The sequence below is a fragment of the Balaenoptera musculus genome, chromosome 1 (genome assembly GCF_009873245.2).
Source record: "Balaenoptera musculus isolate JJ_BM4_2016_0621 chromosome 1, mBalMus1.pri.v3, whole genome shotgun sequence".
NCBI classification, from domain to species: domain Eukaryota; kingdom Metazoa; phylum Chordata; class Mammalia; order Artiodactyla; family Balaenopteridae; genus Balaenoptera; species Balaenoptera musculus.
Window position 1 is genome coordinate 74,213,359 of NC_045785.1, and position 27,829 is coordinate 74,241,187.

Sequence of the window (27,829 nt, forward strand, 5' to 3'; positions counted from 1 at the left end):
TTGCGGAGCACGGGCTCTAGGCGCACAGGCTTCAGTAGCTGTGGCACACGGGCTCAGTAGTTGTGGCGCATGGGCTTAGTTGCTCCGCGGCATGTAGGATCCTCCCGGACCAGGGCTCAAACCCGTGTCCCCTGCATTGGCATGCGGATTCTTAACCACTGCGCCACCAGGGAAGTCCTGAAATTCTTTTTTAAAGCCTTCTCATATTTGCAATTTTCATTTTCGCTCTCTCCCTTACTATACTGTAAATTTCCTAAAAACAAACTCCACAAGGCAACACTGATCTTTTTCATTCTCAGATCTGGCAAGTAGAGGCTCAGTAAGTGTTTAATAAATGTTTGTTAAAAGAGTAAATCATTGAAGCATAATTCAGTAAATCTGCAGGAACTATATAATACTGATCCATTATCAAAAGTAAAGATTTTAGGTAGCTTTCCACTACTGATAATGAATGGTGCACTTTTCTATTCTGTCTCATCCCCAAAACTCGTGAATTCAAGATAACTTGTACCTTCATCACCAGCTAATCATGAGCACCATCACCAAACACACAAAAGAGACCCAAGGACTACCAAAACCTCTTTATGACCCAGTCGAACCAATAAGGCATGTTTACAACTATTGGTAAAAGATATGAAAAAACATCACTTAAAAGGCTTTGGAAGTGCTCCAATTTAAGTGTGTGAAATGAATTAAAATGACACAATTCTGGGGCAGCATCTTTTTATCTCTAGGTGCATACCAAATTGAAGGCACTCAAATATATACTTTTAAAAAACCTGAGTCACAGCTAGCTTGGTCAAAGAGAAGCTATGTCAGGTTTCCAGACAGCCCAAGAATATAATGTGTCAGCCTTGAGGCCTTAGGCAAATCATCTGAACTGTTAACATTTTCTTTTTCTCATACACTGCCTCAGCATGTTTGGAACGCAATGTGCTTTAACAAGTCCTGTCACAAGGCGCAATGTGTTGGGAGGAGATCTTCACATTTCATCCCAGAATAACTAAGTCTTCACAGTTATCTTCAAGCTGCTTCACCCATGTTACTTAATCCTGGGCCTTTATTATCTTCATTGTACAGATGGGGGAAGGAAGGATATAAAATGACTTGGCTGAAGAGGTCCAGCAAGTCACCAAAAGAGCCTTCATTTTAACTATCAGTCCCTCATCCTCTCTTCACAGAACCATTTTGTTTGAGAAACTTTCACTGACAGCAGGCAGAAGAGAGCGTCAAACTAGTTACTAGCTCTTACTTGTTTAATTTGAATGAATAATCTAAGCTCCCTAGACCTGTAGGTTATGATAGCTCTAGGACAGGAGATTTGATGGATTAAGTTTTGCTGATTGAATCCAAATTCGTAAATCTACCTCAAACTTCTAAATTTCGACATAGCTTGACCTAAACTTTAAAGGCATTATTTTTTCTCTGTCCAGATCTCTAATTTTTCCAAATTTTGGTCAGTCTCCTAAATGTGTCAAGTCATACCTACCTTTTCAGTTCAGGATCAAGGCTACCAGAATTTTCTCCTACTTAAACAGTAAACCAATCCCTCCTGAGCCATGAAGGATTGATTCCAAGGCACCCATCAATCACAGCCAACTCTAGATCTAGACTCTAATCTGAACTGTTAGGGGAGCCCAGCAATTTCGAATTCCAGGCAGTCCCTCTTACACCTCCGAACCACCCTTGGGAGGAGTGCCTCTTCTAATCGCCGCCCCATTATGGGGTCCAGAAAAGGGATATGTCAATAGTCTCAGATTCAACAAAAACTATTATCCCCGTTGCAAGTAATGGTAACTTGGCAATCACAACTACGGACCTTGAAATGGGGTAATAACTTAAAGATCCCCACAGTATACGTGCTGAGAACAAATTATTTAGCAGATTCCATTTCCTGGGCCCAAGTGACTTGCATAACTGGGCGATCAGCATAGGCTCGAAAGAGCAGGGAGCTCACAATTCAGTTTACTGTACTTTACCACAAAATTCTACACCAAAATATTCTCACACATGCCTGCCTGTAGATGATGTAAATTCTTCATCTCGTCTTTTAACTAGACCGCTGGCGGAGTTCTCTTCCTCTGCAGTGGCCACGGGCCACCAGCAACTACTTCTAACGGCTGTCCCCTGCGGCTCGAGCTAACAATCCTCCAACCCCGCGAGTCCCGCAGCCTCTGCTAAACGGACACCTCAGCCCCAAACTGGCCATCCCCTCCTCCCCCACGTCCCCGCGTCGCTCGTCATCCCACGCCAGGCGCCACCCTCTCTCCATCCCCGATAGGATTTGGGGCTTAGCGCTGCGACCGCCAGCGGGAGCGGTCCCCGAGCTGGCACCTACCTTCCACCTCCTTCTCCAGGCGCGGCCGGGGGTCACCGCTCGCCTACCCCAACGGCCGCGCCGAGCCTCCCGCAGAGAAGCGGGGCGCCGCGCCAGGTGCCGGTGCTCACCTCCGCGCCCTCCCCCCGCCCGCCCCCCGCCCACCTGCCCCAGGCCCCAGGCCCCAGGCCCCGCCGGCGCCGTTGCCCCTCCCCGGGCAAGCGCGTCACAATCCCCGGCGCGGGCCGAGGCTCTCACCGTCACGGCCCCCGGGTGCGGCGGAGACACACCGCTCAGCGTCCTAAACCTGCTCGCGCAGCCCCGAGGGCCCGCACAGGCGCGGCGGCACGCAGCGCCCGGGCCGGCGGCCCCGCCTCCACCTCCAGCTCCCGCCTTCCCCGCCTCCGGCCGGGCTCCGCCTCTCGCCTCGCTGCAGCCTCCCGGGCTCTGCAGGTTTGCAAGGTTCCCACCCCGCCCCCGCGCCACTGGCGCCGCAGGCCAGCCTCCTCCCATTGGCTCCGCCAGTTGCTAGGCGATGAACAACAGCGGCCTGCATTGGCCCGGTGGGGGCCCCTGAATCTCCTCCCTACCTCCAAAAAAACCCGGAGAAAAAGAAAACCTTATCCCTAGAGCCTGAGCGGGATGCTGGCGCAGCTGCGGCTGCGGCACCTGTTACGCCCTGTGATTCACCCTGCCGGGCCCTGCTCCCCACCCCCTCCTCACGACCGCGGAGCTCGGGGCCCAAAGCTTCGTGGGGCTGGGGGCGGGGGGAAGGGGGTCGTGGCTGCTTTAAAGCACGTGTTCCGAGCCCCGGTGAACCCCAACACCCACCCTAGGAGCAAAGGTGAAGCGCCCAGAAAAGCCACGTGCGCTTGCAAAAGTGGGGAAATAAACCAAACAACAGCCGGCACCCAGAATTAGGTCAGGCCTAGGGGAAGGGAGGTTCAAGCGCCGGGAGTCGAGAATGCCAAGGAGAAAGTTCATGTAAAATTAGGGCAAGAAATGGACCTAGGCGGAAGACAGCGGAAAGACTAAGAAAAGGCACTTGTGAACTAGACGTTTATGCAAAAAAGTCCCACACTCACTGATCAAAATATGCGCAAAGAAAACGTATGCCTGCTACACCCGTAGCCGGGGTCATGCAGGCTCCTCCCCTGTTCCACGGCAGCCTAAAATTCTCCAGGGAAGATGAGAGGCCAGAGAAAGGAAAGAGATCAGATGGAGAAATCGCAGGCATATGAGTTGAGTTATAAACACAAGATGTACTTGGATAGATTTTTTTTTAAGTGAAGCCAAGAAATTCACTCAAGAAAGGAAAAACAGGTTTGGTATTTTAAGGAGGCTCCTGAGAGCACTTTGAAACCAAAATAGTATGAGAGAAGGACAAGAAATATTAACGCTGAAGAGCAAGGGAGAGAGGAGTGCCCCCTTCCAATTTACACACACATATCCCCATTCCTGAATGAAAGATCAAGGCGAGAAAACGAACATGCCATGGCGGCAACTTCAGAAACCAAGGTAATCCTCCTGTTTGCCTTTGGCCTAAGCGATCAGGAGGCCTGGATTGATGCTGTTAAGCATAGGTGAATGACAGCCGAATCGCCAGTTAGGGCCCTCATTGTAAGGACACTATTAGCGCAGGCTGGTAGGGAGGAAAGCCAGTTATTACCAATAATTACGTTAATCGCTAACCCAGACAACTGATGGGAGTAAAGGGGGTTACCCCTGCTCCCGAGAGGGGTTTTGAAATTTCAACTGTCCACCCCCCAAAATCCCACACCCCTTCCCATCTTAAGAAGCAACTTAGTGTGACAGTTTGAAGTAACACTTCCAGGTTCATTTTGACCGTTTTAACCTCCTCACAGTCAAAAAGCGAGAGCTCACTCTCGGATTAGCTAGAAGTTTTGAGAGCGGTTGATTCGATACGCAGCGCCTGGCACTCCCTGTTGTGACCTAACCACTCACGGTGCAGGATTTTAAGAAGGCTTGGGTCAGGCAGAGGTGAGCTCCGGGAAGTTCGGCTCCGCCCCCAGCCGCAAGGATGAATCAGAGCTGTCTGATTAAACCAGTGCTTTAGAATCTTTTGCTCTACTCCTAAAAATTTTTGAGGGCCCCAAAGACCTTTTGTTTATGTGGGTTATACCTATTGATATTTACTATACTAGAAATTAAAACTGAGAAATTTAAAAATATTTATTTTAGAATAATAATAATTACATCTTATCATAAATAGCAAATTTTTATGGAAAATAACTATATTTCTCCCTAACATAGTAAAAAGAATCATAGTACTTTAAAAATTTGCAAATATCTTTAGTGTCTGGCTTAATGGAAGGCAACTGGATCTTCAAATCTGCTGCATTTAATCTATTGCACTATTTCAGGTAGCCTTTGGAAAACTCCACTGTACACTCAGAATGGGAGAAAAAAAGGCAAATAACATTTTAGTATTATAACAATAGTTTTGACCTTGCAAACTCCCTGAAAGGGTCTTGGGGATCACCTCCTAAAATCCCCGTGCCCCCCGCCCCTTTCTCCAATTAATACTTTGAGAGCCACTGGTCCAGATGGGTCTTGATACTTTGTCCCCCTTTATCAATGACTGGTTTAGGAGCTAAGCATGTGACCTAATTCTGGTGAGTACATAATGGGAAGTGGGGGGAAGGGGACTTCAGGGGAAGGGTTTTATCCCTGAGAGCCCCTAAGAAGTCTTTTCCTTACTTCTTGCCTTGGCCATCCTCCAGTAAGCAAGACATGTTTGGAGCTGTGGTGACACATCCCCCAACAATGAGCAAGAAAAATACAGGAAAGGTAACCCAGAACCTAGAAGTCACTAAGTGGCTAAGTTAACCTACCCTGGCTCTGCATACCTCCAGACTGCTCACATATGAGATAGCAAGTGGCCTATCACCTAAGCCATTTGGGGTCAGGTATTTGGTTACTTGCAGCCAAGAAGATCCTGACTAATGTAAAGGACAAGATAAAGAATTTGGCTACAGCCTGAAAATAGTCTAAGGATGCTTTTTGGCCCAGAGGTAAAGGAATTGGGCTTAATAGAACTTTGCTATGGTAAAGGAAATAAAGAGGAAAGACACAATCTAGAATGTTTTTTAATACTTAACTGTGCCTACTTTCCCCCCCTTCTACCAAAATTAAGGGGATGTGACTATTAAGTGTTGCTGTTTTCCAAAACACATCAAAACTTCCATCCTTGCTCCTCTGTAGTCTATATCACAGTGGTCAGAGTAATTCTTTAAAAATATAATTCATATCATAACGACTTTCTGTTTTGGTCCCCCTCAGCCAGTGTTAAAGCCAAATTTCTTTCCGTGGCTACAAGTTTCTTATGACCTGCCCTCCATCTCCTTACCTATCTGACCTCATGTCCTACAACTCTCTCCATTAGTCACTGCTCTTCATTCTTGCCAGGCACTTTCCTGCCTCAGGACCTTTGCACTATTCCCTCTGTTTGAATGTTCTTCCCCTTAAAATCTATATTACTTATCTCTCCCCTTTCAAATCTAACCAAAGTCACCCTCTTGTGAGGCCCAACCTAACAACATTATTTAAAACTGGAACCCCCTCCAGCTTCCTAAATATCTCTTACCTTGCTCTTATGTAATCTTCAACCATAGTACAGAGTTTACTTTTTTTCATTTGTTATTTGTTTAGTCCATTTCCCTTTACTAGAATGTAAGCCCAACAGGGACAGAGATTTTGTCTGATTGTTCACTGATGTATGCCCAGTGCCTAAAACAGTGCCTGGTACTTAGTGATTGGTGCTCAATAATTATTTGTGAATAAATGAATATAACTTCAAATGGATGTTTTTCATTTCAAATAAATCACTTTGGCAGGCTATATACATGTTCCAATGATGCTGCTCAAAAGTATCACATTAGGAGACACTGAATTTTTGAAAAGAATTCTCTCTTTGATAAAAAATCTGATTTTTGGAATGATCCAAAAGTTATTCAGAGCCAAATCTGATGAACACATTCTGGAGTCATGTTAAAATGCCAAAACCTGTGTTTTCCAACTAAGTTACTGCATTTGGGTGGATAGGGAAAGGTCAAAAAACAAGATGTGTTTGATTTTCTAAGACAGTAAAATGACTGTGAACATAATTTCAAAGAGGAATTCTAAAAATACACACTAATAACAAGTTGAAGGAAAAGTATACATGTATTTTAAACTCTACATGTTTGTGTGTATGTGTGAATGAATCTCTTCCAACCTGTCTGCAGGCTTCCATTCTTGCCCCTACTTTTTTTCAAAAATGAAGATCAGATCCTCTCTGCTGCCCTCCCCCCCCATCTTCAATTAAGAATCTTTCATGGCCTCTCATTGTATTTAGCATGAAATTGAACTTCCTACCCAGTCATGCATGCATGATCTGGCCCCTATACCCCTCTTAGAACTCTTACTTTGGTTATGCAAAGTGCCAGCCGTAGTGGCCCCCTTTTTTCTCCTCTGGTCCTTTGAACCTGCCATTCACTCTGCTGCAAGGCTCTTCCAAGAAGGTTTCAAGACTCTGATTCTTTTTCGTCATTCAGATCCCACTTCCATGTGTAAAGCAACCTTCCCACGTCTGGTTTATTTGTCTACTTGTTTGCTTGCTTATGGCCTGTCTCCTCCCACTAGAATGTAAGCCCCATGAAGGCAGGGACCTTGTTGGTCATGTTTGCCTCTGTAGTCTCAGCCCCTTCATGCCTTCCCTCGAGGGTTGCTAACCATACTGTTAATAGTAAGATTGCTTTACATTTTATTAACTTCAGTGACATATGAATTTTTATAAGTATGTACTATTATAATTTTTAAATATTTTAATTTTGCTGAAATAAATAGGCTCTGATTTTAATACATGTAGTAAGTTAATAATCTATTTACTCATATGTGTTCCTCAAAAACCAGTGTTTCAAATACCCCAGCAAACATTCAGGTCACACTGCTTCTAATACCATGTATATTCAAATCTGGATAATAATGGGCCACCTTATAAAGGCTTTCTGCTGTAATTTATACCATCTGGATTATTTCAATAGCAGCAACAATTTCTGGATCTAGTGAAGACCATTGCTTTTCAGGGCCTCTATGCTCTAACAGATGAGAAGAGGGGCTGGGTCACCTCTTCTTAATGGCCTCACTTTCATTAATTCTGTGTTCTGGCCAGGATTGTCTTTCCAGGGGTGGCAGGGTGGAGAAACAAAGTCTTGCTGGATTCTGTACTAGGAACTTTCATATCCGTAGCCTCATTTTATTCACAAGATCAATTTAAGCCTGTTTGTAATTAACTACAAAATGGTATAGGACAAACTCCAAGGGCCGTGAGACTTTAGAGTCCTCGCTGAGGGCTGGAGTGGTCAGGGAGTACTCAGTGGAGGAGAGGGAACTGGAGTAGGGCCTTGGGGCAATCTTGACTCTGCAAGCCTAGCAGTAAGCAGAGACCAGACCACTAGGTCTGCTTCTGGGTCTAAAAGGTGGCCTTACACTTAGCTGGGCTTGGCTCCTCTAGCTATCTGAGTGAATCTCTGCATCATGCTGCATTTCCAAAGATGATTTCATTTCTGGCCAGTCCCTTTGGATTTGGTCCAGTAGTGGTTCAGCTTGAAACAACAGTCCTGTGCCATTTATAACGTGTTGGCTGAGTCTGCAGAAAAAGCAGACCACTGTGGTTCCCCCTTCCTCCCACCTCCACCCAGGTGAAGAGTTTCAGAAAAGAAAACTATCCTTCCTCATTACCCGCCCTGCTGCCCTGCCCTACCCCACCTCCCATGCCCCACCACCATAAACAAACACACAGAACAGCGGCCAAAATGCTTGATCATCTTCTAGGTGGTTCGCTCTTAGTGCTTTAGATTTTGTCTGGTCTGCTGAATGTTTTGCTCTACGATTTCTTTAGAAAGTGTTTTTTGTTTGTTTGGTTGGTTGTTTTGGGGGTTTTTGTTTTTGTTTTTTCTGAACCTGATGACTTTTACCAAGCTAACTCTTTGGTTTCCAACTCTCCATTTGTCCCAAAATTGATTTATTAATTTAAAAATATTTCATATAAAACTTGATTATGCATAAGTCACTCCAACAGTTAATAAGGTGCTATCATAGAAAAGTGATCAGGTACCAACCAGAGTAGTTCTCAAACCCTGTATTTCCAAAGGAGAAGCATACTTCCTTTAGGAAATGCAATGAACGTTCATGCAAAACATACACACATGCACACACGCACACACACAGAAACACTGCACAAAGCTTACCTTGAGGACTACAGTGGCCTCTAAACCTTTCTCACACGGAACATTTTGGCTCAGTCTACTCTTCTAAGCTTGCAAATTTAAACCCCAAGCATTGAGCGGACAGCAAAAGACCCTCCAAGGAAGTAGGGGGACTATAAATGACTCAAAATATTTTTTAGTTATACTGAAATCTATGTAAAAACCACAGAGCACAAAGATCCAGCATTAACTTGAAGAGTTGTGATATAATTCTGCACCAAAGCACCCTTTTATTTCACATAGTCTTAGTTTCCCTGCTCTTATTTGAAAATTTCCTTAACAGTTTAATGAATATTTATTGAATGATTACTGTGTGAGAGATTGAGAGGTTTTAAGCCCCTGCTCACAACAGGAACTCAGAGTTTCCCAGAAACACAGAATAATCCATTGACACTTGAGTCTGACTGCCTGGGCTGAAATACTGGCTGGGCCACCTGGGTCCATGTTGACATCACTGAACTCCCAAACCCACCTTTCCTCCTCTGGGCATTCTGTTTAGTAAACAATAAATGCTTCATGGTCTAAGTGACTTCTAGTTAGGTTGTTTGATAATTGCAGCCAAAAGCATCCTGATAATACATTGAAAAAAGAATTTTCATGAAGTGACCTGATGGTATGATATTTCATTTTATTGGCACAAATATATTCAAGTGCCACATGTGGAAACAGTCAAGTGAGCAAAAAAGTCGGGGGAAAATGAAGTATAGGAGTTATTTACAGAGGACTGAATGGAATAATTAAATGAGAAGCAGGGAAAATGCGGGACTGTGTCTATGCTTTGAATTATAAATATGTATCTTAGATATTAACATTTTTCTAAATTATATTTTCTTTCTTTACTAATTTAACTAGGCCAGAAAAATTAAGACACATTGATAAATATGACTTTGCACAAAATGATTTGCTCTTTTGAAAATTTCAGACCACAGCACTATGTTTTCTGGCTAGTAGTTGCTTTATGTTATAGGTATATTCCAGCAAAAGTCATGTGTAAATAATGCATTTAGAAATCAAGTCATAATCTGAATGTACTAGTGAAACTAGATGTTTAAAATTACGATAAATCTATTTGCATGATGAATGATGCCTTCGTAGAACAAATAATCTCATTATTTGTCCATTCTATAAGATTATATTTTAATATGTTGGATTTTCTTAAAAGGGTTTCACCTTTCCTTATTTAAAACCCAGACTTTTGGGTAACTATTTAATGAAGAGTTTTCTGTAATATGAATCTCAATAGAGATGGCTGAGGTGTTGCAATCAACAAAACAGTTCTTATCCTTTTATTCTGCAACTGGCAATTCAATTTTATCTTAGTAATAAATTTCCATTTGATTTCATTATTTCTATTTCACTAGGCAAAGTTTCTCTTTCTGCATTCTCAGGGAAGAAGAAATCTGAAGGCTTGATTTCTGGTGGATTTTATGTCCTGCTTTGTAAACCTCTATCAATGATGTCATCAAATAATTGTTCAACTTGAAATATAGTGGAATACAATCCTCTATATACTGGGTAAAACACCCACATAAAAATTCAGAGTTGAAAAACTTAGATATCAATTAAAATACGGTATTGATTTAAAGTAACTGCTTAAGACTTAACAATCGTGTGTGAATCTGCCTGTCCCTTTAAAAAGAAAAGAAATTGCGTTCTGGTTGCTGAGCTCTCTTGGATTTATTTTATCTTAGCAGCTGTTCCTAAAGTCGATGTTATTCAAATGAGGGTTTTCAAGCTCTTTGTTGTGTTTTTCACAACTTATAGTATATGCTATCAAACATAAAACTCAAATTTAGAATGGGGTAGGGGTGGGGACAATTAGAAATACTGGAGAAATAAAATAATATTGAAAAAAACCTCTAATTTTCATTTAACAAAGATAGGACTGTTGAACATGATCTGCCTGAAGCCCCAGACAGTAGCAAGGCAAAACCCCTGAACCTCTAAGCACCAAAAGTGGTTGATATATTTAGTAATTAGTGTATGTGTAGGGGGAGGGAATGTCTTAAATGGAAGTAATGGCACTTTCTGTGATTATAGAAGATGAGGAAAGAACACATCAAACATTTTTCTTGCCCCTCCAAAGTAAGCATATTATAAATTTTGCCTAACAGAGGCTACCCTTTGACCTAGAAAGAATAACTACAACTCATACACCTTCTGTTCCATTTATTTTTGTTGCTTTTTTCTTTTTTCTTCTTTTTTTCAAGAGGCAGCATAGCTTGATCATTAAGCATGCAAGCTCTGGGCAAGGATCTTGGCTCTGTCCCATACTTGCTGTGGGTACTTATATTTTTCATTTAATTTACAAATTAAATGGGTTAGCTTTGCTAACAGCAAAGTATATATGGAATGTTAACTTATTTAGGAGTTAGCCATATATAACATTTTTAGTCATATGTAATCATTTCCTAGTATTAATGTTAATGATTTATTGAGTGATAATTATTTGTCCACCAGTGTTCTAAGTGCTTTACATATTAATTCATTTTAATCCTCACAACAACCCTATGAGGTAGGTATCATTATTGCTTTTATTTCTAGACTAGGAATTAAGAAGGCAGAGGTTATTTTGCCCAAAAATACCCAGCTAGTAAATTGCAGAGTTAGGGTTTACAGAGCTCGTCTCTTAACCACCAGGTCATTCCCAGTCTATTTAGGACTGTCTTAATCTTTCTTGCTCTCCAATCATTTTTGTTCAAATGTCTGCCGATTAGTGAACAGAAATCTTCAAACCGGGATAACCACATTCTGCCCATGTACATGAAGACTCTGTAGTGCTACACAGCATGGATAGTTTTAAGGGGATCAATTCCACATTCTCAACTTTCATTTCTACACTTTCCTAAAACTTATCTGCCTGAGAACATGCTTGCAGCCTCTTTTCCATCCCTTTTTTACAATCGCCATTTTTCCACTTAAAAAAAGAAAGTCATTCTTCTCACAAATTCCACATCATAGCATGGTGCATTCACCCCAGGTGCACAAAACATGGAAAATGAGAAGTCTGTGTTAGTGTTGAGAAAGGGAATGACTATGATGACTGGGGAACAAAAGTGTCACCTGCTAGCGCACTAAAAAATCTTTTAAATGGCTTTCATTCAGATTCGGCTTGAAGGAGGCCAAGGTGCAATTTTCTTCGGTCCTCTGAAACCCGGGTTTATCTGACACCAGCCACCTCACCATGTTGCCTAAGTTTGAGCCCAAGGAGATCAAATTTGTATACCTGAGGTGCACCAGTGGGGAAGTCTGTGCCACGTCTGCCCTGGCCCCCAAGATTGGCCCCCTGGGTCTGTCTCCGAAAGCAGTTGGTGATAACATTTCAAAGGCAACTGGGGATTGGAAGGGTCTGAGGACTACAGTGAAACTGACCATTCAGAACACACAGGCCCAGATTGAGGTGGTACCTTGTGTCTCAGTCCTGATCATCGAAGCCTTCAAGGAACAACCAAAAGACAGAAAGAAGCAGAAAAACATTAAGCACAGTGGAACATCACTTTTGATGAGATCGTCAACATTGCCCAGCAGATGAGACACCAGTCTTTAGCCAGAGCATACTCTGGGACCATTAAAGAGATCCTGGGGACTGCCAGGTCTGTGGTCTCTGATGTGGATTGCCGTCATCCTCATGACATCATAGATGAATGACAACAACAGTGGTGCGGTGGGATGCCCAGCTAGTTAAGAACTGCAAAGGAACATAATTCAATAAAGGGTCATTTGACAACCAATGGGAAGAAAAAATAGTTTAAATGAGAGGTCATCACATGGTTTTTGGCATACAATTGAGAGGAGTTAAAGTAATTGAGTAACATGGCTACAGCAAAAACCTTACATTCCCATCTACTTATTTTGTGAACAAAATGCTTCAGCATTTATAAGAAGCTTGTCAAACGCATGAATAGAATTGGGGTGGAACTCAGTCTCACTCTATAATATTCATCCGCAAATCCACTGGAAAAGAAAAAGTCCCCTCCATTTTGTTAACAGATGCATTTTCAATAAAATCTTATTTTTATGTTTAAAAATGGTTGTCAATTTGTAATATAGCCACTGTTTGATCAATAGTGTACTACTAATAATTTTAGTAATAACTCCATACAGAGACATAACTCCTAGGACCTTAGAGTTACCGGAAAGTAAAATTAGGTAAGAATGTAGTTGAAAAGAATGATGTAATGATCAATACAAATTTTTCAAGCATGAAAATATGCAATAAGATAGCATTCTGTGCGAGAAATGGAAATATGGAAATGAAATGGAAATGAAAACATGAGTTCAAGAAGAAGAAGGAACAATGTAACTTTTCTGGCTGTTAAAGAAGAGCTCGGTCACATATATTTAAAATTAATAATGTTGGGTAAAAAAGTACTGTGGGATTTAGATTCCTTAGGGTAACTTTTAAAAAGTGAGCTAACAGCTTTATTTTAAAATATCATGAATTGCATGCAATACTCTGAAAATGATACTCTTTGCAAACTTATGTTGAAAAATTATAGGTGGCAACATAAAAATACGGGAAGGATGCAAGTTTTTCAGAATTCTTTCAGGGAGTTATGTGAGCAAAAAGTTTGAAGACCACTGATCTTGAAGCCCACAGAAGACCTCCCCAGGGTACTTAAAATCTGGCTCAAGTAATCGTTAACACTACCACTTTACACATTAAAAACACGGCTGCTGTGTAAAATAAAATGCCCTTGGTCACTGCCATGTGCCCTGGATATTCAGCAAATGCTAACAAATGAGAACTGAATACATCACTTTAAGTTGACACAGGCACTTTTCCCTGTGCTATTCTAGCATCTCTAAAGAGAGCTACTGTGTGTAGCTATGTCTGCACTGTGTGTGTTTCAGGAAAACAATAAAACAAAACACAGCTTTTAAGATAAACAAATGTGCCACAAGATTTTCCTGTGATTTCTCTGCAATATAAGCCTAGTCTATGAGGTCCTTAGAATACATGTTTTCCAAACCCAAATTTAGGACCCATGATCTGATATGTGAAAGTATCCTTTGGAGGTTAACTGGGCAGCTTTCTGGAAATCAGAAATTTCTTGAAAATCCAGAAACTCAGGTCAAAATAAGTAAGTATAATCCACATCACATCTGCTGTCTCAACGTGAAAGTTTTATAACTTATTCTAATGCCAAACTTGGACTCTAGAAAGCTTGGATTCTCATTTTATTCTGCTACCAATCCTTAATAAATCACCTCTCTGGGCCTCATTTTCTTCATCTGTAAAAGAAGAGGAATTGCTTACCTACCTTTCGTTTCCCTTCTGTGCAGAAGATTTTTTTTCGTTCATTAATTCAACAAGCCTTTACTGGGCACCTGCCATGTACTAGATTCAAAGGTGAATGAGACAAAGTAAGTCCCTTCCCTCAAGGTGCTTCCATGCTATGAGGACATTAAGACTGTTAACTTGTTTACAGATAATTACAACGTAGACTGATAAATGCTGTAATAGAGTAATGTGGAAGGCATGATGATGCCTCAGTGGATGGAAGCATCAAGTTAGTGAAGACTTCATGGAGGATGAAACACTGAAATGTATCTCCTTTTTGGTCCATTTGATGCTTTAAAATTTTTTAAGTTTTCATTACTTTTAAAGATGTGGCAATACATCCATATAATATAAAATTCAAAATGTATAAAAGGGCATGCTCTGAAAAGTTTCCCTGTATGCTCCCCTCACCAGGCCCAGTCTTCTTCTCAGAACAATCAGGACTACCAATTTCTTGTATATTCTTCCAAAGATTTGAATTATAGCTTAAAAGAATGAGTGCAAGATAATCAAGTGAAAAAGAGATGGAGCCCTGAGACAAAGGGAACAGCAAGAGCTTGTGGTGGAGTCGGGGCCCTTGAGGCTGATGGGCAGGACAGGCTCTTTGAGGGCCCTTCCCATGCTAAGGAGTTTGGATTTGATCATGAAGCATTAGGACAGCCATCAGTGGTTTTAGAGCAGAGACGGTGCCTGATTAAATGAACGATTTAAAGAGAGCACTCTAGCAGAAATGTGGAGGACGGATTGGAGAGAGGTGAGAGGATGAGAGAGACCAGTTAGGAGGCAATCATAATAATCCAGGGAAGAACTGATGAGAAACTAAGGCAGGACAGAATCAGTAAGGATTGGAAAGGAGACCAACACAAGTTACTAAGGAAAAAGGATGAACAGCATTGTTGGATCAGTTGAATTCCAATGGATTTAATTCCTGTTCTCACCTAAGAATTGCCTGAGTCAAGTTCTAAGAATAATTAGAATTAATTATTCCCTCCACTGAAGCAGCCACCAGGGTACCCCATCTTGTCTTAGATGTTGATCTCAGTGACCTCAAGATATCCGTGCTTCCCAGGTCAAATTTCATCACTCAAATCCTTATCCCCATACTGGTCTGTCATCAGAAAAATCCCCTGTATCCACACTCTTCTCTGAACAGTCCCTTCACTTTCTAGTTCTGAGAGAAACGTGGCTTTCCCTGAGGACACTGAATTCCCTGCAGCCCTCAGGAGTGGTGGCCAGTTCTCTCTCACCCATCACGCACCACTGGGTCAGAAGGTGATCCAGGTGTTCGCCTTGCTCCTCACTGCCACTTCCAAGCCATTGTCTCTTTCTTGCCCTCCCCCATCCGCTACTTTGAAGCTCATGCTATCAGACTGCACCTCCAGACCTTCTTGCTGCGTCTCCTCCTGTCTTCCCTGTCACTCCCACACATTCCTTGGAGATTTCAACACCAGGTTTACTGTGTTTCTCTCCTCCAGTCTCCTGTCATTATTCTTGGTGATTTCAATATCTACATGGCTGGTCCATCCAATCTCATGGCCTCTCTAGTCCTCAATCCCTTTACTTCCAGTGATCTTCTGCCACTTCAGCCACCAACCCCCACTGTTGTCCTTAGTTCCTGTTATTTATAATAACTGTATCCCCTCAATCATCTCAGTGTCAAGCATTTTACTTCTACATCCAGCTCATACCCTAAGCTCAAAAAATTCTTCTACTCCACCAGGCACTTTGTTCATCTGACCCTACTGCCTTTTCACTGTTTATTTCCATCCCCCAGGCCCTCATTCCCTCCTTACCTAACTTAGATTCCATGGTCCTGCATTATAATTACTCCTTTAAATCTGCTCTTACCTCTTTTGACCCTTTATTGCTTCCATTATATTATCCTAAAAAAAAAAAATCCCAACTCTGGGAATAATCCTGTCCCTACCTGCTCTGTTCCTGCCCTTAAGAATCTAAATATACCTCAAGAAAAAAATGATTATGCTGACATCAGACCTTAAGTTGCCCCTTACTGCTGACTGACGATTCTTCTGCATATTCCTGGTCAATTTATTTGACCCTCCCAGGGCTATTTCATTCCTCAGAACTCCATCACCTTCCTCCTATTTCATCGACCATTCCTCTCAGACACACATAAGCAGCAGCAGAAACTCTCACCATCAAATCCTCCTGTTTCCCGCATCTGTCCCTTTATACCCTCTTTTCCTGCTGTTGCAATGGATGAGCGGCTCAGCCTCCTGCCTACCATCCCCTTCACTGGTGCACTGGATTCCAACCCCTCCTACTCCCATGGTTGCCTCCCTGCTTTCCTAGATGTTCACATTTTTTTCTCTCTATTGAGTCATTCTCATTAACGGACAAACAACACTTTCAAAACAAATTCCCTCCTTGACTTCATATCTCCACCAACTACCACCTCATTCTTCTGCTTCCCTTTACAGAAAAACTCCTTAAAAGAATTGTCTGTGCTCAGTGTCTCCACATCTTTACCTCCCTTGCCTTTGTGAATCGGCTTCTAATCAGGCTTACATTCAGTCACTGAACCCTTTGCCAAGGTCACGTTACCACATCAGGTAGTCATTTGTTCATCCTCATCTTCTTATCTTTCTCAGTCTCTGGACAGCATATAACACAGTTGAAACAACTTCTTCACGTGATTTCCCTACTCCAACAATCTCCTTTTTCCCCCTCTTTCCTCTTCTCACTTGCCAGTCTTCTTGGTTTGCCTTGCTTATCCTTCTTTTTCTGACCTTTAAATCACGGAGTATATAGTAGACACACTCTGAGATGCCCCCCCAGAGAGTCACGCCTTGTATAACACACTCCCCTTGGGTGTGTGTGGAACCTGTGTCTAGTTTTTAGCCAATAAACTATGCAACAGTGATAGCACTTTGTAGACATAATTAAGGTCCCAAATCAGTTGATTTTGAGTTGTCTAAAAGGGAGATTATCCTGACTGGGGCCTGGTTTAATCAGATGGAGGCCCTTAGAAGGTCAGAGATTCTCTTTGCTTCTGACCTTGAAGAAGCAAGTCACCATGAGCTCACAGAAATAAATTCTGCAAACAAGTTTAGGAAACATGAAAGACCTTTCCCCAGGTGAGCCTCTAATGAGAACACAGCCCAGCTGACACCCAGATTGCAGCCTGTGGCCCCCATTTAGCCACGCCTGGACTCCTGACCCATAGGAAGTATGAGTTAGTAAACATGTGTCTTTGTAAGTCTCTAAGTTTGAGGTAATTTGTTATAGTAGCAATATAAAATGAATACAGTGTGTTTCAGGACTTCGTCCCAGGGCACTCTTCTTTTGAACTTGATATTGACAAATGGTTTCCATCTTCTCTTCCTGCCTCATTCTAGTGAGGGTCCTGACTGCAGAGACCTAAAGAAAACACATTACCCAAACCTCTCTTGCAGGTAAATCTTGGATGCAAATTAAAATCCACTAATTAGATATACTAGTGTGAGATTTGAAAGGAAAAATGAGGCACAGGAAATTCTTGTTACTGCTTTGACTACTTGCAAACATGGTTTGAGGATGACGGTGTTGAGTCTCTAGTTTGTGGATATCGTGAGGTAGTTGCAGTGGTAGCGCTGACTGGCCTCAGCTTCCCAATATCTAAGCACCAGTTTCCAGTAGTTAAGAGGAAGTTATGGTGACTGCAGAGACCAGAATCCACATCCCACTGTCTACCCAATTGTGCAGTGATGGCAGCAACTCCTGATCCCAATTTCTTGGTCCTTAACCTGCAGCTATGACCGTGTATTTTTCATCCATTCAACAAATACTATTGAGTTCCTACTAATGTGCCAGGTACTATTCTAGATGCTGAGAACACATCAGTAAACAAACGAACCAAATCACTTCCTTGATAGAACTTACACTCTAGTGACTTCAATAGTTTCAATGGAAGCTTCCTGATTCTCCACTTTCTTAATTGTGATAAGTTCAGGTCTTTGGGTGACTAGCAACCCACTGCTGATTTCTGGACTTGAGCTGCATGCAGGGGTCCCTGTGTCATCTGTTGCCCATCCAAGTTTCAACCACAGTGATGCTTTCAGGCTACAGCACTTAGCTGTGGGGTAGTGGTGGCAGGCATCCTTTACCCTGTGTGCCTGCACCACTGGCACCCAGGGCAGTCACCCCATCTCCTCTTCAGGTTCCATACCATGTGTCATGCAGGGCTCTGTGGGTGGCCATGCCTCTCATCTGAGGGCTTTGAGATCGTTGCTCTGCAAAGCCACTGGAGCCTTTTGATCACGTTGTCTCTTATTTTCAATTGATATGGTGATGTTGTGCTCTTCTAAGTCAATCTTAAGCCATGCTACACAAGGGACATACACTCTTTGTGAAGATGGGACCACTATTACCTTCCCTCCCATGGGCCCACTGCCTATCCTTCCAGTGGAGGTATATGGATGTAGGGATATGGTCAATATGGAAAGAGATCACATGCTTTGAATGGATTGATTGTGAGTGATTGTGGCCTAAAGAATTAAATAAACGATGTGGTTGGAAGATATACTGTTTTATGTTAATGCTATAACATTACAAATGGTAACTTTAATCGGAACAGAAAACAAATGATCCATCACTGCACACTCTGGATAAGGCTTGCATTGTGGTCATCACCAGTGAAACACAGTAACCACCTCTAAGAGAATCATTGGAAGCCAGTATTCATGAATGGCACCATGGATGATGCATCTTCATGAGTAATGGTGAAACCAGCATTAAATAAATGATATTACAGAATTTGCAAGAATATCTGTATTCTTTCAATACAAATAAGATTCTAAAGAGTCACGGCAGTATGAGCAATAAGAATATTGCTAAATTTTTATAAATGTTTATGATATGAGTGAGGAACAGTGCATTTGACAATAAAGTTGAAGAGGAGATTCTTGAACAGAAGAGATGGTGTCTGGATACTACAAAGACTCTTCATGTAAACTGGTTGGACAATAAACAAATATGAAAGTGCCTCTTCCTATCCAGTATTCTATTTTATTTTTATTTTTTTTAAAGTTTTATTGAAGTATAGTTGATTTACAATGTTGTGTTAATTTCTCCTGTACATCAAAGTGACTCAGTTATACATATATGTGTATATGTATATATTCTTTTTCATATTCTTTTCCATTATGGTTTGTCACAAGATACTGAATATAGTTCCCTGTGCTATACTGTAGGACATCGTTTTTTATCCATCCTATATATAATAGTTTGCCTCTGCTAATCCCAAACTCCCAATCCTTCCCTCCCCTACACCCCACCCCTTGGCAACCACAAGTCTGTTCTCTATATCTGTGAGTCTGTTTTTGTTTCATAGACATGTTGATTTGTGTCGTATTTTAGATTCCACATATAAGTGATATCATATGGTATTTATCTTTTTCTTACTTTGCTTAGTACGATAATCTCTAGGTCCATCCATGTTGCTGCAAACGGCATTATTTCATTCTTTTTGATGGTGAGTAATATTCCATTGTATATATGTACCACATCTTCTTTATCTGTTCATTTGTCAATGGACGTTTAAGTTGTTTCCATGTCTTGACTATTGTAAATAGTGCTGCTATGAACATAGGGGTTTTTGTTGTTGTTGTTGTTTAAATTTTATTGAAGTATCGTTGATTTACAATGTTGTGTTAATTTCTTCTGTACAGCAAGGTGACTCGGTTATACATATGTATATATATATTCTTTTTCATATTCTTTTCCATTATGTTTTGTCACAGGATATTGAATATAGCTCCCTGTGCTATACAGTAGGAACTTGTTGTTTATCCATCTACCCAGTATTCTAAATATTCAGCAATAAATACTATACCTTGAATGGGCCCAAGAATTTTGTAATACATTTTTGGATCAAATTGTTTATATAGACAGGGGTCTTATAAAAAATCTTTTTCTTTACTCTCTGCACTTACTTTTGCCTCCTTCAGTATATTTGGCCTCATTCTATCCTACTGAGGACAAGATTTCTCCATGAGGTAGGGAACATGAATGCAGGCAGCTCTTAGGTTACCTACTATTGCTTTTTTTTTAATATTTTTTTTAATTAATTACTTAATTTATTTCTTTTTGGCTGTGTTGGGTCTTCATTGCTGCGCGCAGGCTTTCTCTAGTTGCGGCGAGCGGGGGCTACTCTTCATTGAGGTGTGCGGGCTTCTCATTGCGGTGGCTTCTCTTGTTGCGGAGCAAGGGCTCTGGGGTGCGTGGGCTTCAGTAGTTGTTTCACGTGGGCTCAGTAGTTGTGGCTCACAAGCTCTAGAGTGCAGGCTCAGTAGTTGTGGCCCTCGGGCTTAGTTGCTCTGCGGCATGTGGGATCTTCCCGGACCAGGGCTCGAACCTGTGTCCCCTACATTGGCAGGCAGATTCTTAACCGCTGCGCCACCAGGGAAGCCCATGTTGTTTTTAATTTTTTAAAATTAATTAATTAATTTATTTTTGGCTGCGTTGGGTCTTTACCTACTATTGCTTTTTACCAGAGAGAAATGAAAATGGTATCTATTCCAGAAAATTCTGGGAGGAGACTTTGTTTCAGCTTGGGTGATGTGCCCGCTCCTTGAACCAACACTGTGTCCTGAGAAATGTGGTCAAATAGCTTAGCCTGGATCACCTACTAACATCCTCTGCCAAAGGCAGCGTGACCATGATTGGCAGTCCCACCAGAGCCACACAGGGTAAAGGCGGAACAGTTAAGGAGCTGGTGCTCTTACCAAAGAAAAAGGGATGCAGGATAAATGTAAACAACAGATACCCTAATAAAGTTCCTAACGTGGAACAGGAACCTGGAAAAGTGGGTGGCAGACAAATCCTAGAAAGCATGATTGCAGTATAATTTAGATTACAGTTCATTCCATAATCAAAATGGAGTCGGTGAAATAAATTTCAATGCCTTGTCAGATCATCTATAAAATATAAATAATAAAAAATAAAATAATATTTTTATAAAATAATATTAAGCAAAGGCCCTATAAAGTAAAACTTAGGAAAAGACAAACGGAATCTAACTTATATGTGGCAAATTGGCAACACATGAGACACACCCAAATCAGAGCAAGACAATTAATATCCTTTACTTATCATTTTCATAAGAAATAAAGTTTTAAATTTAGAGCACTTTAAATTTAACACACTTTTTGTAAATCTAGAATGGGAAATAAAAAACATGAACACATTTTAAGATATTCAAACAAAAATAGCCTTAAGAAACAAAAATAAGCATTGGAAGTTTTATCTGTACAGAAAGTTTTGCTATCTCATTTGTTTAGTGTAAGGGTAATTGTTGATAAAATTTCCACTTTTCTCAACTATACAAAACAAAGCCAAACAAAAAAACAGAATAAAACAGGAAAAAAACCCTGCTGGAGGTTTTGAGACACTAAAGTTCTCAGAACTGCTGTTCACATTTATGAAATATGAACTATTTATAATCCCAACATTTGCAGAATTCGACATATTTAAATGCTGCTACCTGATTTTACAAGCCAAGAGATTTAAAGCTAGAACTGCAAGCAATATGGATAGAATAGTCAAACCCAGACCAGATGGCTCTTTAATGCTTTTAAAGTAGGCTGGTGGCAACATGCTGTTATCTGAGGACCCAAAAAAAGCACTTCAAAAATATCTCCCTTATCTAAGAGATTTGGTGCCTGAAACTCCACCTTTAGCAATTGGAGAAGGTAGAGGACCTATGATGCTTTTGCCTGACAGCACCGAGTCCTCCTTCTGGTAACAACATCCTGATTTCCTTAGAAAAGCACCTCTTCCCAGCTCTCCTTGAGGCATTGAAGCGGCATTGATTCCGACCCCAAATTTGAAGGTGGGCATGAGACCTCGCCTTGACCAAGCAGAGTACTGCATCCCTTTGGCCACAGTAATTGGTAAGGGACAGACATATAATTCAATGAGATTCATTCATGGGATTTTGGGTGGAGAGACTGAGAAAGAGATAGTGTTCCTTCCCCTGGGGTGCTGGCAGTGAGAGTGTTATATGCCTGGTGTGCTGAGGGCCATTCCCCCTTCTCTTCTCCACCTCCCCCGCCCTCTCACTTAAACCAACCACCATGGTGCTGGGATCGGGCAATGCCTTTGCAGGCTCCTGGCCAGGCCCTCAGAGCCGACCAGCACTGCTCCCCGTTGACATTTTCTAGCTCTTTGAGATACCCCAGGGTGATTCATTGACATCTAGAAAGAACTTATTTCCATGTTTCCCACATAAATCCCAGAAGACATGTTAACCTATGTAAATGCATGGTATTAATATTACTGCTAATCCTCATGGGAGGGGGAAAAAGGGACAGATCTCCATTTGTAAGGAATCACTTGAATTTTCTTCTTTGGATCTGGCCTCTTGGAAAGGAGCTGGATGAACATTCAAGTTTTCTAATTTAAAAAATAGAATATAAATATTGAGCTTACTATATATACAGTAAAGATGTCCTAGATATTGTAAAGGTCTTAGCGTGTGACAGTCAACAATGACCTCTGAAATGGCTCCGTTCTCTTCTGCTCCTGGAAGTCTTCCATGGTGACTAGCAGAGTGCCAACAATGAGGGGAAAGACATGGTAAGATTATCCCTCTGAATATATTTCACTTCTCTCTCATTTCCAAATCTGGCAAGGTTCCAGAAGAAACCATCCACAGAGTGAGGGGACGTGGCTTAGCAATAGGACTGTCCTAGAAAATGTTTAGGGGTAGACTGACCTGAGTCTGTACGTGTGTTCTGCTACTTTCGTTCCCAACCTTCCTCCAAAATCACTTACTGTCTGCCTACAGGGAGACAGAGGGACATTGTTTTAGAGAGACAATGTTCTAGACATCAGGGATAAGGCACCAAAAAGGACAGATGAGACCCTTCTCCCATGGAGCTTATACTTCCTGTTGGGTGAGACAAGAAGAAAACAAATTAATCAACAAGGTAACTTCAGATGGTGTTAATAAAATAAAGAAAAGAAAATATGTGACAGAGAGTTATGGGCAGGTGGGCTGCCTCAGATGGGGTATTATTCTAAAATCTCAGGGCAGAGCACTCCAGGCAGAGGGAAAAAGTACAAAGGTCCTGAAGCCAGAACAAGCCTGGTGCGTTTGAGACACGGGAGTTGGGTGATAGAGAATGTACTAGTTACCTATTGCTGCTGTAACAAATTACCAGAAACTTAGGGATGTAAAACAACACGCATTTATTATTTTGCAGTTCTGGAGGTCAGAAATCCAACATAGGTTTCCCTGGGCTGAAATCGAGGTGTCAACAGCACCACACCCCCTCCATAGACTTCAGTGAGAATTTGTTTCCTTGCCATTTCCAGCTTCTAGAGGCTGCCTGCATTCCTTGGCACATGGCTCCTTCTTCCATCTCCAAAGCCAGCAAGCAGCCTAGCACCTTCAAATCTCTCTGTCACCACCACCTGCCCCCTGCCCCACTGCCTCCTTTGCCTCCTTCCTTTCCTTATAAGGACCCTTTTGACTGTATTGGGCCCACTAAGATCATCCAGGATAATCACCCAAAAGGCCACTCCCCGCCTCAAGTTCCTTAACTTCACCACGTCTGTAAAGGCCCTTTTGCCCTGTAAGGCAACAGTTTCACAGGTTCCAGGGATTAGAACATGGATGTCTTTGGGGGGCCATTATTCTGACTATAATGGAGTATGAAGGAGGAAAGTGGTGAGGAGTGTGAGCTTTGGTCATCTAGGTGGGATGGGAAGCCATCAGGCAGCAACCTATTCTGATATAAGTTTTAACAAGATTACTCTGCATGTTGTGTGGAAAGTGCAAGTGGTAATGTCAAAGCAGAGGCAAGAAGACCAGTTAAGATGTTACTGCAGTGGTTCAGGAGAAGAATGATGGCGGTGCCTGGGCTTTGGGAGAGTGGCTTAGCTTCTCTGTGGCTCAGAGGCTCACCATAAAATAAAGTTAATATCTCAGGGCTGTACTGAGTTAGCAACCACACATGTAGAAGATTCAGTACAGTTCTTAATTCCAAATAGTGCTCAAGAAATAGTAGCTCATTTTCATTATGCTTTAAAGTTCAAGTTTTTTTTTTTTAATACATTTATTTATTTATTTATTTTTGGCTGCGTTGCGTCTTTGTTGCTGGGCGCGGGCTTTCTCTAGTTGTGGCGAGTGGGGCTACTCTTCATAGAGGTGCACGGGTTTCTCATTGCAGTGGCTTCTCTTGTTGCAGAGCACGGGCTCTAGGCGCTTGGGCTTCAGTAGTTGTGGCACGCGGGCTTCAGTAGTTGTGGCGCGCGGGCTCTAGAGTGCAGGCTCAGTAGTTGTAGCACGCAGGCTTAGTTGCTCCGCGGCATGTGGGATCTTCCCGGACCAGGGCTCAAACCCGTGTCCCCTGCATTGGCAGGTGGATTCGTAACCACTGCGCCACCAGGGAAGTCCAAGTTCAAGTTTTAAAGTTTTTTTTTTTTTTTTATTGATTGATTGATTGCTTGATTGCTATGTTGGGTCTTCGTTTCTGTGCTAGGGCCCTCTCCAGTTGTGGCAAGCGGGGGCCACTCTTCATCGCGGTGCACGGGCCTCTCACCATCGCGGCCTCTCTTGTTGCGGAGCACAGGCTCCAGACGCGCAGGCTCAGTAGTTGTGGCTCACGGGTCTAGTTGCTCCGCGGCATGTGGGATCTTCCCAGACCAGGGCACGAACCCGTGTCCCCTGCATTAGCAGGCAGATTCTCAACCACCGCGCTACCAGGGAAGCCCCTCAAGTTTTAATTTAAAAAAAAAAAAGAGCATTTAAGAAGTAGAAGAAATGTTAAGGATTAAGAAAATAAAGCCCAATGAGGAGAAGCAACTATCCCCAGGACACGCTGTTAGTTAGCAGATAGATATCAAGCGGTACACCAAAGAAGTGAGGAGAAAGAGCCACTTCCAGTGGGTATCCTTACAGTAACCAGATCAGGCAGCTCAGAGCCCAACGGGAAGGCAGGAGAGGGAAAAGCTCATGCTGGCAAGCAGGTGGGCTCTGTGGTGGGGTCTGGTGAAGGGACTTGCAGAGGGGATCCAAAGACCTGTTTTCAAATCCTATTACTTACTCACTATGTGATTTTGGACAAGTCATTTAATCTCCTTTTACCCCGTTTATTTCTGTTAAAAAGATGCATAATATCCCATTCCACAAGGGTGTCATGAAGTTAAAATGAGAAAATGTAAGTTTTCTTGTAAATTGCCAAGTCTATAAAGTTAGGTATTATTATGCCCCTTGTCCCAAGCAGCCTACTTTCCATTCTTCTCCAATCTTTAAAGGCATGGAACGTGCTGATTTTCAGTTGTAGAGCAAATCTCATCTTTTCACAGGGTTTTAGACTGAGTGACAACCTTCTGATGTCCCTGTGTAGATAGTGGGTCGAGCAATATTCACCAATTTCTACTTCTGAGTACATCAATATTTTCCTTCAAAAGCTGACATTCAAACACAAAATGTGCTCCAGTTATATGGTTCTGGGCTTTTATTTCTCCAGGCTTTTTTCTGCTTGCAAATTTATTTGTTAGAAACTGGAACTCAGATGCAATAAAAATAACTGTACTCTCCAAAAAGATAAAATAGATCTGAAGCTATATGCAACTGGGAATTATTTATAACAAAGTCTGTTTATTGGAATTATTTATAACAAAGAAAGTTAAGGCTGTATTTAGCTAAGTAACACATATATGCCTTATGTAACAGAGTTTGCAGAGGCTTTAAAGTTCATTAGAGAGTTTTGAGGCCAAATGAATGGTATAAGTCAATGCTACTATCACCCAAGAGGCCAAAGCTAAAATAATCATGGTAGCATTCAATGTTCACACACAGGAGCTACAATATGTCAGCTTGTGGATGGCTTATCTGATTAGTAAACTCCAACTACCTGCTCTGGATACAACAGAACACTCTCCCTCCCTCCCTCTTTGTTTTCAAGGGTTCTCAGCTGTGAATGTATCAAATGCTGTCTAGAATCAGGCCCACCTTCTCCCAGGGGAGAGTCCACTGTCTGTCTTCTCTACAGAGGCCTGAATAGAAATAAATCAGCCATTCAATATGCCTACTCAGATGAAAGCCTACTCCCTGAGGGCTGACCTCAATCCCACAGTGCATGGGGAACAGATTAGCATATCAGGAATCCCAGAGCACCAGGCATAGTCTGGTAAACAAAAAGAAATTAGAAACACAGGAGTAGGACACAAAAGCCAAGACAAATTAATGCTTTATATGTGTTAATGTTTATCTTTGCTTAAATAAAGAGTTTTGAGACATGTGGTGAGTCATCTGTAAATAAATGTCTAGTTAGAAGATGGGGTGGAGGCGGGATGTTCATTTAATAGAATAGGAGAGATTTAGATTTCTCAGGTGAGAACTTTAGAATCACTAAAAATTAAGATGACTTCCTCTTACCATTAAACTTTTATTATCTATTGGTTTTGTTTTTAGTCAGGGCTCTATTGTAGTGTAGGTATATGTATAGCTGAAAGGATAAACAGACAAAAAATGAGACTAAAGATTAGCAAGAACTGCAGGAATCAACAGTGGTCAGGGGAACAAGCTAAATGATTAGATGAAGGTCAGCAAAGCCCAGAACGTGGAAAAACCTATAGGACATATGACATGGATTTTCCAATAAATAAAATAGAAAAAAAAAATAAAAAGAGGAAAGGGAAATCTGTAGAATAAAAGAGACATGAGGCATATCGACCAAATGCAATGTGTGGAACTTGTTTGGATCTTGCCTTAAATAAATAAATGTTTAAAAGAAGTTATGAGACAATTGGGGATATTTGAACACTGGACATTTGATGAAATAAAGCCTTATTTGTTGAGATATATACCAAATATATATATAGATAGATAGATATAGATAGATAAAATGATATGTCTAGGATTTGGTTCAAAATATGCAATGTTATTGATTGTCCATGGTTAATAATTATTAAGGTTGGGAGATGGGTACATGGAGATTCTTTATATTATCCTCTCTCCTTTTGTTTATGTTTGAAATTATCCATAATAAAACTTTTTTTTTAATGAGCAGGATCTGAATAATAAAACAAAAATTATTCCTGTTAGAAATACACTATAGTACTTCTACACATTCTTATTATATAAGGACACTGTAAAAGTCCAATCAAAGCTCATGAACATAGAAGCTCTTTTCTGAATGAATAGGCATAAAGCACTTAAAATGATGCTGTATATACTACATGATAAGCATTCAATATTTTTCTTAAATGTAGCAGGTCTAAATCTTAGCCTGTGATTGCAAGCATATAAGAAACAGCATTATTTTTCTAAAGCAGAACATAATCTCTTTTTAAATCCCACTTTCTACTAGGGTGGTAGAAAAAAAAATCTCACTCAATTCTAAGATCCTCCCAAATTTTCACCTGTATTTTACCTAAATAGCAGAGGCATCTATAGAATCAAGTTTTGGAGTTGTGGGCACAGGGTTCGGGGGGTGGTCTATCTGAAACTTAATGTGTTCTATTCACACTTATCATCTTCTGAGACATCCACCATCCCATGTCACCCACTCACCTTTGCGTTCCCTTTTCTCTATCCTCGGGTTGGGTGGATCTCTAATCTACTTCCAGGCCATTCTAGGTCCTTGGAACTCATACTGCTGCTCCCACTACAGTGGGCCATCCCTGAGACTCTCTAAGGCCATTCTTCTCTAGGGTTTTCCTACTTTCTGAGGCTACCTGGGAGACAAGACACTAATGTCTTCTTTTGAACCTCACAAACCTAGTTGGGGTCTTGCCCAGCTTCATCCCCCTCCACCATTCCCCAGTCCAGACTGAGCCCAGGGAGCTGTTGCAGGGCCCCCTTTATTCAAGACCCACCCAAACAATTTCCCTATCATTTCCCTTTGACACAGGCTTCTCCTGCAGCCTGGGAAGCCCTTGCTCTTACTCAGCTGTATTACCTTATATAATTTTTTGTGCCCTTTTAAAGCTCAAGTGCTGGAAAAG

General features: G+C 41.6%; 1 protein-coding gene and 1 pseudogene across 11 annotated transcripts in view; one reads left to right on the plus strand and one right to left on the minus strand.

Moving 5' to 3' along the window:
* LOC118905225 (SSX family member 2 interacting protein) overlaps positions 1 to 2,697 on the minus strand; it is a 42,083-nt gene extending 39,386 nt beyond the window's left edge. For 8 of the 11 annotated variants that reach the window (XM_036871839.1, XM_036871847.1, XM_036871823.1 and 5 more), the window contains exon 1: positions 2,576 to 2,697. The gene's annotated coding sequence lies outside the window, so the exon portion shown is untranslated. Of the gene's footprint in view, positions 1 to 2,338; positions 2,480 to 2,575 lie in introns of those variants that run through there. The other 3 variants (XM_036871794.1, XM_036871799.1, XM_036871830.1) reach the window with 3 other exon arrangements.
* A 9,002-nt stretch (positions 2,698 to 11,699) lies between these two features.
* LOC118883741 lies at positions 11,700 to 12,271 on the plus strand (annotated as a pseudogene).
* Positions 12,272 to 27,829: the final 15,558 nt, after the last annotated feature.